At 33.7% G+C, this 17,635-nt stretch overlaps 1 pseudogene; it reads right to left on the bottom strand.

The window, feature by feature from the left end:
* Nucleotides 1–13,306: 13,306 nt before the first annotated feature.
* Nucleotides 13,307–16,475, bottom strand: LOC140809533 (uncharacterized; annotated as a pseudogene).
* Between the last annotated feature and the right edge of the window lie 1,160 nt (nt 16,476–17,635).

Raw genomic sequence — 17,635 nt, 5'->3', positions numbered from 1 at the left:
ATGAATTTGTTCCAATCAAGTACGCATATATGTTTAATTATTATTGTTAGTTAATTTTATTTCGAATTTTAATATTTTCTTGTTAAACAGCCTTTCATCATAAGGGCGTGATGAATTTCATGCACGAGATAATGAGTTTTAAGTACAAAGTTGTTGGAGGAGAAAAAATAGCTTGTGTGCTCATAAGTCGGAACGAAAGATTCGGTTCTTTGTTACATATTTTAAAGTGGTTAGGTGAGTACAAAACTTTTTTGGTACATCCTTATAATGATCCGAGGACACTACCAGATTCATGTTTAGTGTGTGCTTTTGAAAAAGTTTGGTCATATACTGGTTTGGTATATGGTGTTGGACCAAATTAGTTTTTAAAAATTGTAATGTAGGCTAGTTGTGTGTTTTTTTATTCGCGAATTAAGTTTATTTCCATCAAGTTTATTTCCATCGTATTTTTAATTTCCGAGATTAGTCGAATGTTGATGTTAATCGCTATTTAATCAGTATAAGAAATGTGAATACAAAGGGATAATACGTTAAGTGTGAAAACAATACCATATTAGGGTAGTTAATGACTTTTTAAAGTAATCTATCTAATCTAGTAAGACCTCTCAAATCAAATTGTATACATCTATACAAATTAATTAATTAAATGGGGCAACAAGATCATGGTACGTGCATAGATTTTTACTTAATCAACCATAGAATCTTGATTCCAACTTGTTGTCAATGTTTGATTGCTTTTTTTAAATTTTCTATCGGAGTTGTGATTTGAATTTAGTGTGGCAAAATATTTTACGGTTCTGAAAAATGTTAACATTTTCAGTAAATAACAAAATTATATGACTAAAATTCAACTTTGACAAGTTATAAAAAAAAAAATTTGGAAAATTACGCGTTCAAATTGACAATTTTCCAAAATTATTTTGGTTAAATGCAATTTATTATACATCCATTAGTTATTTAAGGGTATTCACCCCCCCTTTCGGGACTCAGCGTCCTCGCTGAAGTTTTCCCCCATCTCAAACTCACGCGAGCTCACTCTGATATCAAATGTCATGGCTCAGCCCACTCGTGATATTGTCCGTTTTGGACCGAGGCTTTATGACTTTAAAGCGCGTCACCAGGGGTTGCTACACGCTCATTTAAATGCTCTGTATTTCTCTCGTGGTTTAGCGATGTGGGATTACGCGTAATGGCCTTCACCCCCCCCTTTCAGGACTCAGCGTCCTCACTGAGATTTCCCCCACCATCCCAAACATATGTGAAGTCGCTCTGATACCAAATGTCAAAGCTCAGCCCACTTGTGATATTTTCCAATTTGGTCCGAGGTCTCACAGCTTTAAAACACGTCACAAGGGGTTGCTACACGCTCATTTAAATGTCCAATATCTCTCACGTGGTTTAGTGAAGTTAGATTTCGCCTACAGGACTTATCGTCCTCACTGAGATTTGCCCCACCATCCCAAATTCACGCGGAATCGCTCTAATACCAAATGTCACGGCCCAATCAACTTGTCATATTGTCTGCTTTGGCCCGAGGCATCACGGCGTGTCAGGAGGGGTTGCTATACGCTCATTTAAATGCACATCATCTCTCCCATGGTTTAGCGATGTGAGATTTCACCGAAAAGCCTTCACTATTTTCTTTCCTTCACCTACTTGGTAGTTTTTTCATATGGATTCATATACAATTTCGGTGTTTTGGGACATGGTGACATGTCCACAGAAACAGCAGAGGAGATATCCTTGTCTTAAATAGAATACGTAGTGGTCTTAAAAATTTTCAAATTTACGGTGAAATTTCAATTTCTGCATACGGGGGTGAAGAAAAAAATCAGCCGACAGATGGAAGCTCGAATAAGTAGAGAATGCATCGAGATGGATTTGTTCTATTCAAGTACGTCTATATGTTTTCATGTAATTATTTTTTGTTAACTTTATTTCGAATTTTATTATTATTTTTGTTAAAAAGGTGTTCATCATAAGGGCTTGATGAATTTCATGCAAAGTATAATGGGTTTGAAGTACAACGTCGGTGAAAGAGAAAAAATAGTTTGTGTGCTCATAAGTCAAAACGAAAAATTTGCTTCTTTGTTTCATAATCCAAAGTGGTTAGGTGAGTACAAATTTTTTTTGGTACATCCTCATAATGATCCAAGAACATTTGCAGAATCATGCTTACTGTGTTCTTTTGAAAATATTTGGTCTTATACTTGTTTGTTAAATAGAGGTAGACCAAATTAGTTTTTGAAAATTTTAATGTGGACCAGCTAGAGTTTATTTTTCTTCTCGAATTAAATTTGTGTCCATTGTATTTGTATATGTGTTTCGATAATTGTTATGAATGGATTTGTTTGACTAAGTTTTCAATTAATATTTTATATTTTTTTCATGATTACTTTTATAGACTTTTTTTTATGTTAACGTGAATTAGAAAATTATAATATATTCATGCCACATAATTGGTCATCAGAAAATAAAATTTTAGTTGGTAAACTTAAAAAATCGTGTTTTTATCAAAAATATGTATAAAAACTCTCATCATCTAATATGTTTAAAAATATTAAAAAGTCGCTCTGATACCAAATGTCATGTCCCAGCCCACTTGTGATATTGTCTGTTTTGGCTCGATGCCTCATGGCTTTCAAAACGCGTCACAAGGGGTCGCTACACGCTCATTTAAATTCCCAACATCTCTCCCGTGGTTTAGCGAGGTTGGATTTCGCCTAAGAGCCTTCACCCCGTCCTCGCTGAGATTTGCCCCACCATCCCAAACTCACGCGTAATCGTTCTGATACCAAATGTCACGGCCTAGTCGACTTGTGATATTGTTCGCTCTGGCCCGAGGTATCACTGCTTTAAAACGCGTCATAAAGGGTTGCTACACGCTCATTTAAATGCCCAACATCTCTCCCGTGGTTTAGCGATGTGGGATTTCGTCTAAGATCCTTCACTATTACCTTTCCTTCACCTACTAGATAGTTTTTCCATATGAGTTCTTATGCAATTTCGGTGTTTTGGGACGTGGTGACATGTCCACCCGAAACAGCAGATGATATATCCTTTGTCTTAAATAGAATACATAGTGGTCTTGCAAATTTTCAAACTTACGGTGAAATTTCAATTTCTTCATACGAGGTGAATAACAAAATCAGTCGACAGATGGAAGCTCGAATAAGTAGAGATCGTATCGAGATGGATTTGTTCTCTTCAAGTACGTCTATATGTTTTCATGTAATTATTTTTTGTTACCTTTATTTCGAATTTTATTATTGTGTAATGGGTTTGAAGTACAACGTTGGTGAAAGAGAAAAAATAGCTTGTGTGCTCATAAGTCAGAACGAAAAATTTGCTTCTTTGTTTCATAATCTAAAGTGGTTAGGTGAGTACAAAATTTTTTTGGTACATCCTCATAATGATCCAAGGACACTTACAGAATCATGTTTAGTGTGTTCTTTTGAAAATATTTGGTCTTATACTTGTTTGTTAAATGGAGATAGACCAAATTAGTTTTTGAAAATTTTAATGTGGGCCAGCTAGAGTTCATTTTTCTTCTCGAATTAAATTTGTGTCCATTGTATTTGTATATGTGTTTCGGTAATTGTTATTAATGGATTTGTTTGACTAGGTTTCAGTTAATCTTTTATGTTTTTTTAATGATTACTTTTATAAACATTTTTTAAATTAACGTGAATTAGAAAATTATAACATATTTATGCCAAATGTCGTGTCATTAAAAAGGGGTTGTTACATGCTCATTTAAATGCTCAAATATGTTTTTATCAAAAATATGTTTAAAATAATTTTAAAAATTATAACATATTTATGCCAAATGTCGTGTTTTTATCAAAAATATGTTTAAAAACTCTCATCTTCTAATATGTTTAAAAATATTAAAAAGTCGCTCTAATACCAAATGTCGTGTCATAGCCCACTTGTGATATTGTCTGTTTTGGTTCGAGGCCTCACGACTTTCAAAACACGTCACAAGGGGTTGTTACATGCTCATTTAAATGCTCAGCATCTCTCCCGTGGTTTAGCGATGTGGGATTTCGTCTAAGAGCATTCACCCCGTCCTCACTGAGATTTGCCGCACCATCCCAAACTCACGCGGAATCGTTCTGATACCAAATGTCATGGCCTAGTCGACTTGTGACATTGTCCGCTTTGGCCCGAGGTATCACGGCTTTAAAACACGTCACAAAGGGTTGCTACACGCTCATTTAAATGCTCAACATCTCTCCCGTGGTTTAGCGATTTGGGATTTCACCGAAAGGCCTTCACCATTTCCTTTCCTTCACCTACTAGGTAGTTTTCCATATGTGTTCTTATGCAATTTCGGTGTTTTGGAACATGGTGACATGTCCACCCGAAACAGCAGAGGAGATATCCCTTGTCTTACGTAGAATAGTAATGGTCTTGCAAATTTTCAAATTTACGGTAAAATTTCAATTTCTGCATACGGGGTGAACAACCAAATCAGCCAACAGATGGAAGCTCGAATAAGTAGAGAATGCATCGAGATGGATTTGTTCTATTCAAGTACGTCTACATGTTTTCATGTTATTATTTTTTGTTAACTTTATTTCGAATTTTATTATTTTTTTGTTAAAAAAGTGTTCATCATAAAGGCGTGATGAATTTCATGCAAAGTATAATGGGTTTGAAGTACAACGTTGGTGAAAGAGAAAGAGTAGCTTGTGTGCTCATAAGTCAAAACGAAAAATTTGCTTCTTTGTTTCATAGTCTAAAGTAGTTAGGTGAGTACAAAATTTTTTTGGTACATCCTCATAATGATCCAAGGACACTTGCAGAATAATGTTTAGTGTGTTCTTTTGAAAATATTTAGTCTTTTACTTGTTTGTTAAATGGAGATAGACCAAATTAGTTTTTGAAAATTTTAATGTGGGCCATCTAGAGTTCATTTTTCTTCTCGAATTAAATTTGTGTCCATTGTATTTGTATATGTGCTTCGGTAATTGTTATTAATGGATTTGTTTGACTAGGTTTCAGTTAATCTTTTATATTTTTTCGTGATTACTTTTATAAACTTTTTTTATATTAACGTGAATTAGAAAATTATAACATATTTATGCCGCATAATTGGTCCTCAGAAAATAAAATTTTAGTTAATGAACTTAAAAAGTCGTGTTTTTATCAAAAATATGTTTAAAAACTCTCATCTTCTAATATGTTTAAAAATATTAAAAAGTCGCTCTGATACCAAATGTCATGTTCCAGCCCACTTGCGATATTGTCCGTTTTGGCTCGAGGCCTCACGGCTTTAAAATGCGTAACAAGGGGTTGCTACACGCTCATTTAAATGTCCAGCATTTCTCTCGTGGTTTAGATGCCTACTAGGTTTATATGCAATGGGTTGATCTTTTAAGAAATGCTTAGAATTCTTTCTGTTTACTAAGGTTACCCTTATTCATCTTGGATGCATATTACTCTGGCGCTGAAAGTAAATATATCATTAATGAAAAGTAAGCAGTTGTGGTTGATTGTGTTCTTGGCGGCAGTTGATCTATTTCATGGCATTTATATTTTCCTCATCCAGACATTGTTTTGCACGTGTCATTTTCTTACCATTTTCTTACGGCCTGCAAAGTGGAACCTAATTACTAATAGTGAAGTTTAAAATTTTCTGATCAGGCCTCTTCAAGGGGCGTGAATCTCAAAATTTTCTGATTGAAGAGGCGTGAATCTCAATTATATGGATTAAATATCGGCGTGAATCTCAATTATAATCGCCGAGACTAACACTTACAGTGGAAGTCCAAAAGCAAGTCCAAAAGCAAATGCATTTATAATTTTCCGATCACGCCTGCATTTATAATTTTCTGAAAGAGGCGTGAAATATCAGAAGTAAAATTGCCCGCATTTATTATTTTCTGAACACGCCTTTTCGAGAGGTGTGAAATCTCAGAAGTAACCTTGCACTATTCATTATTCTCGTTCATTATTCTCAGAAGTAACCTTGCACCCTTCCCCCTCCCCTAACCTTGCACTTCCCTCCCCTAGTGGGCTTAGGCGGTGGTTCGTCCATAGAGGCGGTGAGCAGAATCCGGATTCATAGCTTTCCATGGATTCTTGATTATCATTATTTGGGACAAATATTTCCACTTCACCCTTACATTTGCTTCGATTTTCAGCTGTCTAAATGGCTTTCATCGACGCTTAAAATGTCAATTGCCATGCATAAATGCCCTCCCCCCCTCCGACAAACCCTTGCACTGTTCATTTTCATTCACCCAAAATCATCCTCAGTTTCCTTTCCTACTTTTCCATATAGATTCTTATAAAATTTCTGTGTTCTGGGACATGGTGACTTGTCCACCCTTAACAGAAGAGGTGGTATCCTTGGTTTTAAATCGAATACGTCTTGGTCTTGAAAATTTTCAAATTCACGGGAAAATTTCGGTTTCTGCATATGGGGTGAAGAACCAAATCAGTCGAGAGATAATAGCTCGAATAAGGCGAGTACGCATCGGGATGAATTTGTTCCGATCAAGTACATGTATATGTTTTTTAAATTATTTTTAGTTAATTTTATTTCGAATTTTAATATTTTCCTGTTAAACAGCCCTTCATCATAAGGGCGTGATAAATTTCATGCGCGAGATAATGAGTTTGAAGTACAAAGTTGTTGGAAGAGCAAAAATAGCTTGTGTGCTCATAAGTCGGTACGAAAAAGTCCAAAATCAAGTCACGCTGGATTATAATTAATACAGTGGAAGTCGTCATGCATTTAAAATTTTCTGACGACGCCTCTCAAAAGTAGTAGTTTCTGATGGAGTAAAAATCGATTCTGAGTCTCAGTTGTCCGTAAATTTTTCGATAGATGTGACATATTTATTTTTTAAAATTTTAAAGAAAATAAGTCACGGTAGTTGTGACTAACACATTAATTTTACTACCGGTGAAAAAATCCAACAAGTCACGCGGGATTATAATTAATACAGTGGAAAAGTCCAAAAGCAAGTATGCATTTAAAATTTTCTAATCACGCCTCTTCAAGAGGCGTGAAATCTCAGAAGTAGCCATAAATTCGCAGCAGAAACCTTGAAACACACATTTACAGAAATTTTATAATGTCAATTGTTGTGCATAAATGCGCTTCCCCCTCCCCTAACCCTTGCACTGTGCATTCTCATTCACCCAAAATCATCCTCAGTTTCCTTTCCTTCTTTTCCATATAGATTCTTATAAAATTTCGGTGTTCTGGGACATGGTGACATGTCCACCCCAAACATAAGAGGAGGTATCCTTGGTTTTAAATAGAATACGTCTTGGTCTTGAAAATTTTCAAATTCACGGGAAAATTTAGGTTTCTGCATATGGGGTGAAGAACCAAATCAGTCGAGAGATAATAGCTCGAATAAAGAGAGTAAGCATCGGGATGAATTTTTTCCAATCAAATATATATGTTTTTATTAATTTTTTTTAGTTAATTTTATTTCGAATTTTAATATTTTCATGTTAAACAGCCCTTCATCATAAGGGCGTGATGAATTTCATGCGCGAGATAATGAGTTTGAAGTACAAAGTTGTTGGAAGAGCAAAAATAGCTTGTGTGCTCATAAGTCGGTACGAAAAAGTCCAAAATCAAGTCACGCTGGATTATAATTAATACAGTGGAAGTCGTCATGCATTTAAAATTTTCTGACGACGCCTCTCAGAAGTAGTAGTTTCTGATGGAGTAAAAATCGATTCTGAGTCTCAGTTGTCCGTAAATTTTTCGATAGATGTGACATATTTATTTTTTAAAATTTTAAAGAAAATAAGTCACGGTAGTTGTGACTAACACATTAATTTTACTACCGGTGAAAAAATCCAACAAGTCACGCGGGATTATAATTAATACAGTGAAAAAGTCCAAAAGCAAGTTTGCATTTAAATTTTTCTAATCACGCCTCTTCAAGAGGCGTGAAATCTCAGAAGTAGCCACAAATTCGCAGCAGAAACCTTGAAACACACATTTACAGAAATTTTATAATGTCAATTGTTGTGCATAAATGCGCTTCCCCCTCCCCTAACCCTTGCACTGTTCATTCTCATTCACCCAAAATCATCCTCAGTTTCCTTTCCTTCTTTTCCATATAGATTCTTATAAAATTTCGGTGTTCTGGGACATGGTGACATGTCCACCCCAAACATAAGAGGAGGTATCCTTGGTTTTAAATAGAATACGTCTTGGTCTTGAAAATTTTCAAATTCACGGGAAAATTTCGGTTTCTGCATATGGGGTGAAGAACCAAATCAGTCGAGAGATAATAGCTCGAATAAGGAGAGTACACATCGGGGTGAATTTGTTCCAATCAAGTACATATATATGTTTTTATTAATTTTTTTTAGTTAATTTTATTTCGAATTTTAATATTTTCCTGTTAAACAGCCCTTCATCATAAGGGCGTGATGAATTTCATGCACGAGATAATGAGTTTGGAGTACAAAGTTGTTGGAAGAGCAAAAATAGCTTGTGTGCTCATAAGTCGGTACGAAAAAGTCCAAAAGCAAGTCACGCTGGATTATAATTAATACAGTGGAAGTCGTCATGCATTTAAAATTTTCTGACGACGCCTCTCAGAAGTAGTAGTTTCTGATCGAGTAAAAATCGATTCTGAGTCTCAATTGTCCGTAAATTTTCGATAGATGTGACTAATTTATTTTATAATTTTTTTAAAAAAATAAGTCACGGTAGTTGTGACTAACACATTAATTTTACTTACAGTGAAAAAGTCCAAAAACAAGTCACGCGAGATTATAATTAATACAATGAAAAATTCCAAAAGCAAGTATGCATTTAAAATATTCTAATCACGCCTCTTCAAGAGGCGTGAAATCTCAGAAGTAGCCGTAAATTCGCAGCAGAAACCTTGAAACACACATTTACAGAAAATTTAAAACGTCAATTGCCGTGCATAAATGTTATTCCCCCTCCCCTAACCCTTGCAATGTTCAAATATAGCCATAAATTCGTAGCAGAAACCTTGAAACATACATTTACATAAAATTTAAAATGTCAATTGCAGTGCATAAATGCCCTTCCCCCTCCTTTAACCCTTGCATTGTTCATAAGTAGCCATAAATTCGCAACAGAAACCTTGAAACACACATTTACAGAAAATTTAAAATGTCAATTGCCTTGCATAAATGCTCTTCCCCCTCTCCTAACCCTTGCACTATTCATTCTCATTTACCCAAAATCATCCTCAGTTTCCTTTCCTTCTTTTCCATATAGATTCTTATAAAATTTTGGTGTTCTGGGACATGGTGACATGTCCACCCCAAACAGAAGAGGAGGTATCCTTGGTTTTAAATCGAATACGTCTTGGTCTTGAAAATTTTCAAATTTACGGGAAAATTTCGGTTTTTGTATACGGCGTGAAGAACTAAATCAGTCGAGAGATAGTAGCTCGAATAAGGAGTGTACGCATCGGGATGAATTTGTTCCAATCAAGTACGTATATATGTTTTTATTAATTATTTTTAGTTAATTTTATTTCGAATTTTAATATTTTCTTGTTAAACATCCCTTCATTATAAGGGCGTGATGGATTTCATGCACAAGATAATGAGTTTAAAGTACAAAGTTGTTGGAGGATCAAAAATAGCTTGTGTGCTCATAAGTCGGAACGAAAGATTCGGTTCTTTGTTTCATAATTTAAAGTGGTTAGGTGAGTACAAAACTTTTTTGGTACATCCTTATAATGATCCGAGGTCACTACCAGATTTATGTTTAGTGTGTGTTTTTGAAAAAGTTTGGTCATATACTGGTTTGGTAAATGGTGTTGGACCAAATTAGTTTTTAAAAATTGTTATGTAGGCTAGCTGTGTGCTTTTTTTCTTCGCGAATCAAGTTTATTTCCATCGTATTTGTAATTTCTGAGATTAGTATAATGTTGATGATAATCGCTATTTAATCAGTATTAGAAATGGTAATACAAATGGATAAAGTGTGAAAGCATTACAATATTAGGGTAGTTAATGACTTTTTAAAGTAATCTATCTAATCTAGTAGGACCTCCCAAGTATACATCTATAAAAATTAATTAATTAATTAAATGGGGCAACAAGATCATGGTACGTACATAGATTTTTACTTAATCAACCATAGAATCTTGATTCCAACTTGTTGTCAATGTTTGATTGCTTTTTTAAATTTTCTATCGGAGTTGTGATTTGAATTTAGTGTGGCAAAATATTTTACGGTTCTGAAAATCGGGATCATGTTAGCATTTTCAGTAAATAACCAAATTATATTACAAAAATTCAACTTTGGCAAGTTATAAAAAAAATAAAGAAATTGGAAACTTACGCGTTCAAATTGACAATTTTCCAAAATTATTTTGGTTAAATGCAATTTATTATACATCCATTGGTTATTTTTGACGGTACATCCACTGGTATACATATAGATAGTTTATTTGCTGATATCGTTTAATGTTGATAATAAGATGTTGACCCAATTATATATAATATAATATAATATACAACCAAACATGAAATCTTATTGGAACTGTCCATATCCGGTTCATCCTTCAGAACCCTATCACACCCCGGATCTGATGAAATAGGATGAATTGAGACTATCTCATTAACTCTAACAAACAATAGCTAAAGGACTGAAAGTAACGAGGACTAGCTGCTACGAGGAAGGGATCCGATCCCGACCGAGCCTATCTAGCTTGTTTGATATAATGGAGCTAATGTCCGGCCTTTCCCATTTTTATAGGAACTTCTGTACCAGAAACAATGATATCTCCAATTATAGCCCCTCTGTGATGTTAACCTAATTAATCAAGGTCACGAGTAAAATATAAAAGACATTAGGAAAGATGTGGGCCCACAAAAGTGGGATGGCGATGAATCATGATTTTGTACCAACAAAATGTCTGAAGAGAATATAGTGTGAAAAGATCACTCGCGATCAATTCTTTCTTTTCTTTTTCTTTTTCTTTTTAACACCAAACCCTTTTTTTTTTGTATATTATAAAATGTTATATATATATATATATGAAAAAATTATAATTTTGGCATCGGATATTTACATCTTTATTATCGTAATCCGCTATAACATCAAACTTTAGTTTTAGCATGTTATCTTTTTTAAATTTTTTTTTTCCATTTGATGCTGATATGGTGACAAAAGTAGTTGGAAAAATATTATAAACTCCAAAATTTGAAATAAGCATTATTAAAACTTAAATTTAAAAACATAAAAAAGCAAAATCGTAAAAAACCATACATGACAAAAAATTAAAATTTTCCCTATATATACATGTTCAAGATAGTTCGTATAAACATCGACAATGTAAAAAAAAAAAAAAAGACATTGTTTAAAATATTTGCACCATTGTAGGAAAAATGATCTTCTGAACCACTTCGGATATCCTATATCATAAATAAGTAATATGTATGTATGTATGTCATATTAGTCGGTTTTTTAGCTAAAAATGTTCAACGAGCTTGTCAAACAAGCTCGAAAATGAGCTTGTTAACAAGCTCGAAATGAGCACGCTTAACGAGCCGAACTCGAGCTCGAGCCAGACTTGTTAAACATGATAAACAAGCTATTAACGATTCAAGCTCGACTTTTCACGAGTTAAATAATTTTAAAACAATCTGAACTCGAGCCTCATGATAAAAACTTGGAGCTCGAGCCTATATATATCTTAAACGAATCGAGCACAAATCTCATATTGTTTGACTCGACTTATTTACATCGATAACTAAACGGACACTTTCTCGGGCCCAATATATCAACGTAAATGTTGGTGTGGTTAAATAATGTTGTAAATTGATGGTAAATTTGTAGTTTTATTTAAATATATATATACTCAGAGTGGGTTCCAACAATATTCACTCACTTCATAAAAAAATTGATGAATCGGTTTCCACTACTCCTTCCTTTGGTAAAACACTCATTCGTACGTACTAAAAAAGTAAAAAGTTTTCATTCCTAAAAAAAATTAGTATAAAGTTCAACTTTTCAGCACAAACGATTCTCTCTGAAAATTTGCACATAAAATCGCAAGATTGTTCCATAAAAACTTGTAATATTTCTACTACCAACACTTTGAACTTGTCGCTCAGGTTTTGTTACAGTAATATTTCTACTACCAATTTTAAAAAAAAATTGGGCCTGAGACACTTCTCTCAGACAATAGTGTAGGCCCAGGAAACCACTCATGCGTTTAATATTACATGAATAGATCTATTGTGAAACGGGTCAACTCTATCGATATTCACAATAAAAAGTAATACTCTTAGCATAAAAACAATATTTTTTCATGGATGATCCAAATAAGAGATACGTCTCACAAAATACGACCCGTGAGACCATCTCACACAAATGTTTGTGTTATTACATCTAAGGTGTGTTGTGCTATCTCGATTATATTGCTATTTGAAAGCTTGATTTGATTTTCAATATATTGTACTTGACTCAGAAGTTATAATATTTTTTTCCTAAAAAATAAAAAATATATCATCATGATTATCGTTATCAAATAGTGCTAGCTGTATACGAAAAGTCCATATGTTTTAAGGCGATGGTAAGTACTTAATTTAATATCGAACGTAGCAAAATTTAAACAATTTTGAAACAATAAATCAATATATTCTTATTAAATCGTTATATATATAACGATTTAATATATATATATAACGATTTAATATATATATATATATACTAGGTACGGGCACCTCAATTCTTGAGGTGTCCTACCCAGATTAACAGTATAAAATATGATTAAGCATTTTTTTTCAGAATAATTAATTATGTATTTATATTTATGTAGATCTTACCTAATAATGTAAATTTAAAAGCTATAAACATCATGAAAATAATATTTTTTTATGTTCTATCTGTATTGAAACGTTTAGTATTTTACGACACATGAGATTAAAAATTAAAACATAAGACAGCTGAATAAGAGATAATAATGATGGCCCAGTAAAAGAAATTATAGTACATGAATAAAAATTGTTTCAAACTTGTATTAACATAAAGTTTATAATATGTTTACACATATATACGACGACTAAACATTTTCGATAACAAAATATAAAGATTTTGTTATTCATTTAATAGTTTATAATATGTTTACACATATATACGACGACTAAACATTTTCGATAACAAAATATAAAGATTTTGTTATTCATTTAATGTACATGGTTGATTTGATGGAATTTGTTGGTATTTAGGATTGTCTGTAGAGGGCTGAATCGAGTTTTGGAAATCCTCATTACAGTCAAGCGTTTATATAATAGTTTGCGTGACTCCACTAAATATAAGGAATGAATATGATGAGAGCTGTTCACTATTTCACATAATATAAATAAGCATTTCGTTAAAGAGGATACAGTTTTTCCGGGCAATATGAGGAAAAACAAAAAATAATATTAGCTTCATTAGCCCATAGGCACTGCCACATCATGCGCAAACCTTGTTTTGCTAAGTATTAAACATCTGAACTTTAAATTAAATATAGGTTTCTTCTCCAGATCTGACAGCATAACTACCTTTCTCCATGAGCCAGATTTTGATGAAGTGCGAGATTGGTTTTCAGCCTGTAGCCAAAACATAAAAATCAAAATTATTGATACATCTCCCAAAACATCAACAATTTCAGAAACTATTGTAATGTTCAAGTCAAGAGAAGTCAATACCTCTTCAAACTTTTCAAAATTTTGGGTATCCAACTCATCATTGACTTCTGGAAGAAATGCAGCTTCCATAAGATAAATGTTGTCCCAGTTAATTCCATTAAACCAAGTATGAGCCTAAATGGGTACCCAATTTAAATGATTTGCCATAAACTTAGGTGGGTGATCAAAAAATATAGCAGAAAGCACACATCAAAACACCTTTATTTCTTCCGCTCCATTTGAACCGAGCCTCTGGTTGACACTACAAAGTAATTTGCTTATCAGATATTTTGCTGCTAAAGAAAGTTTAGCTTCCTCTGGGAATTTCAAATGTGTTCTCCAGTTCACTATCTGCAAATTTAGCCAATACTCCTAATAAGCGTTCTAATTATAAACCAATATGGGCTAAGTATAAGAAAGATTTAAGATTCCAGATACCTTTGAATTGAAGTTTGAAACCACAATATTCACCGAAGAAAATAGCAGTAAGAACTAATAAATATGGTTATTTTAGACCTTTCTAGCTACAACTCCATCCTCGATCAATAACTCATCACCAAATAAGAAAAGAGAAGAAATTTCCTCAAGTGACCTTGGTAACTGATAAAAAGTTAAGACACTTGAATACTCTTGAGTGAAGCATGCAAATGGACCCAGAACAGAGTTCCAAAAAACACTTTTGATACCACAATAGTAGGATCCCAGGAGAGACGTACAGTTTGATTTCATATTTATTGCAGTAGCCCAATTACTCTCATGCAGTTTGACACGTTAGAAAAGCAAACCAAAGCCATACCTTCCTACAAGTTGACATAGGATCGTCAGAATAGAAGGGTGGATATCCCACAAGCATTTCAAACATGATAGCACCAAGAGACCATCTGCGCAACGATAACACGTCTCATTTTCCGATAAATGATGACTAAGATCATCTTCCCCGATCCATAACTCAAACAGATAGGCAACAGAAAACTGAAAAATAAATCAAAGAAATAGGTATTGTGAGGGAAAGGAGCACATGCAGTAGCTTTTACAAAAAATAAAATTGCTGATATTTTTGATGTCCGGTTCTGATATCAGTTATTCAGTACAAACGAAACCAAAAGGAAATAAAAATTTCCACTTCTAGACTATAGGAATTAACCAATCACATTCCATTCCACAACCCTTCTTTAGAAGAACCTCTGGAGCAATGTAATCAGGTGTACCCACTGTGGAATAAGCCAGCAGTCAAAAAATATGCATAATTAAAAAAGAAACAATGGTATTGAGTTGTCAACAATTAGAAGAAAAGCAACGTGAATATTAAAAATTTGTCACCACTTGCAAGCATTCTCCTATTTTTCTGCCAATGTTGTAATTGTTCTTGTTGAGTGCGTTTTGTAGCAGTGGAGTTTTCATCACTTCTTGAAGTTTCATTGAAGCTGTCTCCAACTAAAAAGTCTTCTTTTAGAGAACTACAGTCTAAAGGCTTGCACAGGCCAAAATCTGATAATCTTAAATGACCGTATCTATCAAGTAGTAAATTATCAGGCTTGATATCTCTGTAGAAAATTAAGCATTCAAAGGGGGAAAATATCAGATCAACTGAAGCAATATCCATTATGAAGTCAAACTGAAAATTAAAAACAGATATCTACAAACCTGTGTATATAGTTGTGCTTATGGATAGATTCAATAGCCAAAACCGTCTCTGCTACGTAAAATCCGGGCTTCTTCTGTCAAAATATCTTTTCTCATCAATAAAGTCATCATATCTCCACTGGGCAGATATTCCATGATGAGATACAATCTTCATCTTGAAAAGAACAAAATAGTTTCACAATGCAAATGCTGTCCACCTCTGCAAGCAGATTCCTTTCAGCTTTCACATGTTCAACCTAACAAATATGCTAATTGAGGACCAGCAATATAAACATGGCTACAACAAAATCATCAAATGTTCATATTTAGGTACCTGGCCTCTACGAAGCATTTCTGATTTCTTAAGCTTTTTCATCGCACACATGGCCAGTAGTTTTTTCCCTACAAACTCTAACCTGTATAACCAAAATAAAAAATAAAAAATCAACAATTATTTGTTTGACTCAATCTATATTGAAAGGCATTTCGATCTCTCAGAACAGCTGATTCAAAAATTCATGAATATGATGCCAGGATTAAAGAAATTATAGAAGGAAAACCTATGGAATTTATGACAACCGAGTAAGCGAAGTACTTTACAAATCATTACCTCGCCAAAAGCTCATTTTCCAATCATTGTCAACAACTCAAAATCATCAACACCCATTTTGGATGTGCATATATTCAGTTTCCTTTTGTTCTAAAGATTTAAGTAAGTTATTTTGAACTTCCTCAGATACATCAGTGTCAGCTAGCTTCTTTTCAAGTAAATTACGCCTGATTAACACAAAATGGTCGAGACGAAGAAGAACGAAACCAAGATATAAAGATGAGTGCACAGGGAGAAGGGGAAAAAGCAGAAAACAGTAGAGTCTTACCGGCCTTGAGAAGGGAAATAGCGCAGCACCAGACGGAGCAACGAGAAAATGGAAGCACGAAGCCGCAGAGAGAACACCAAGCAAGCCTTTTTTTTTTACGTAGGCTGGCCGTTCCAGACGGGAGTATGGGTGAAGGAAAAGCAAGATAAGAAAACAGAGAAAGACAGATGAACGAGGCGAAGGAAAAAAGGCGCAACCGGAAGCAAGTTGTGTGGTGGAAGAAATAGCAAGCTCCACGTAGTGCTGGGCCTGGCCTTTGTTGTTGGTGGAGTGACACATAGCTGGATTGTGACCTAGTACTTGAAGAAAACTGGCCATTTTAAGAGTTTAAGATAGATATTAATTATTCCTTGGTGAATGATGCATGTAAATAATATATGCAATAGATATTCCTAAGTGGATTGAAGGCATGCAAGATGGAAATCTCGATCTAGCCATGACTTGGAACAAATGTATGAACAATAAAATGACATTGGTAGAAATTAATTAAATGTCGAGTTGTCCAACAGACGTGGGCAATTATAGGAGATTTAAGGTTGAAAAAACGCCAATCAAATTCTAGGATTAATTTATGCTGCATCTCGGTATTTCTCCTCCTATAATATAGTCAAATGTTAGCCCTTGAAGCATGAACATATATGTCAACTTCCTTAAAAATGTGAGGACCCACACGATCTAATGATATTTGTAATAAGAGGAGAAAAACTCTCGATGTAGCGTAAACAGACATCAAATTCGATTATATAATAATCAATATATAAAAACTTATGTGATAATGTCTCGCGGTTCAATTTTGTGAGACAGATCTCCTATCCGACCCGACCTATGAAATGTATTATTTTATAAGCAAAAAATATTAATTTTCACTCTAAATATGTACCTGACCGACCCGTCTTATAGTAGACATACTCTAATCAATAATGATGGGAGAAAACCCAAAATATTAAAATGGGAAAATTGAATTTTTAATCATATATCTTCCTAATTTTTCGCAAGTTCAGACATTCTTTTTGGAAGCGTTAATGTATCACTACATACGTCAAAGTCATATTTGTTTCACATCAGTGCTACGTCATAAGAAAATAATAGATTTTTTAAAAAATAAAAATGAAGATAGTGTGGACTTAGACTACAATTCGACAACACAAATTACCAAAATCTCAAAAAAAAGAAAAAGAAAAAAGATTACCAAAAATATAAATTTCTTTATTAAAATTAGTTAGATTAAAAGGTACTGTTAATTAAGTTTGCCTTTTGACATTCTAACGTATTCTAGTTGCTTCAAAAATCCTTATTAAATTTGTTTTAATAAATTAATTACACTAATTTGCACAGACTAAAATTACTATTACACGCAATATTCAACGACGTAACGATTCATCTTAGCTAGTACCATTCTCAAGAAAACAATATGACAAATTTATTTAATCGTCACCGCAAACTAAATTCACATTGTCTACTATTTTTCGATTGTCCCT

This window comes from Primulina eburnea, chromosome 1 (assembly GCF_022965805.1).
Source record: "Primulina eburnea isolate SZY01 chromosome 1, ASM2296580v1, whole genome shotgun sequence".
NCBI classification, from domain to species: Eukaryota; Viridiplantae; Streptophyta; class Magnoliopsida; order Lamiales; family Gesneriaceae; genus Primulina; species Primulina eburnea.
Note: the sequence above shows the minus strand (reverse complement) of the source record. Positions and strands in the feature narration are given on the sequence as shown.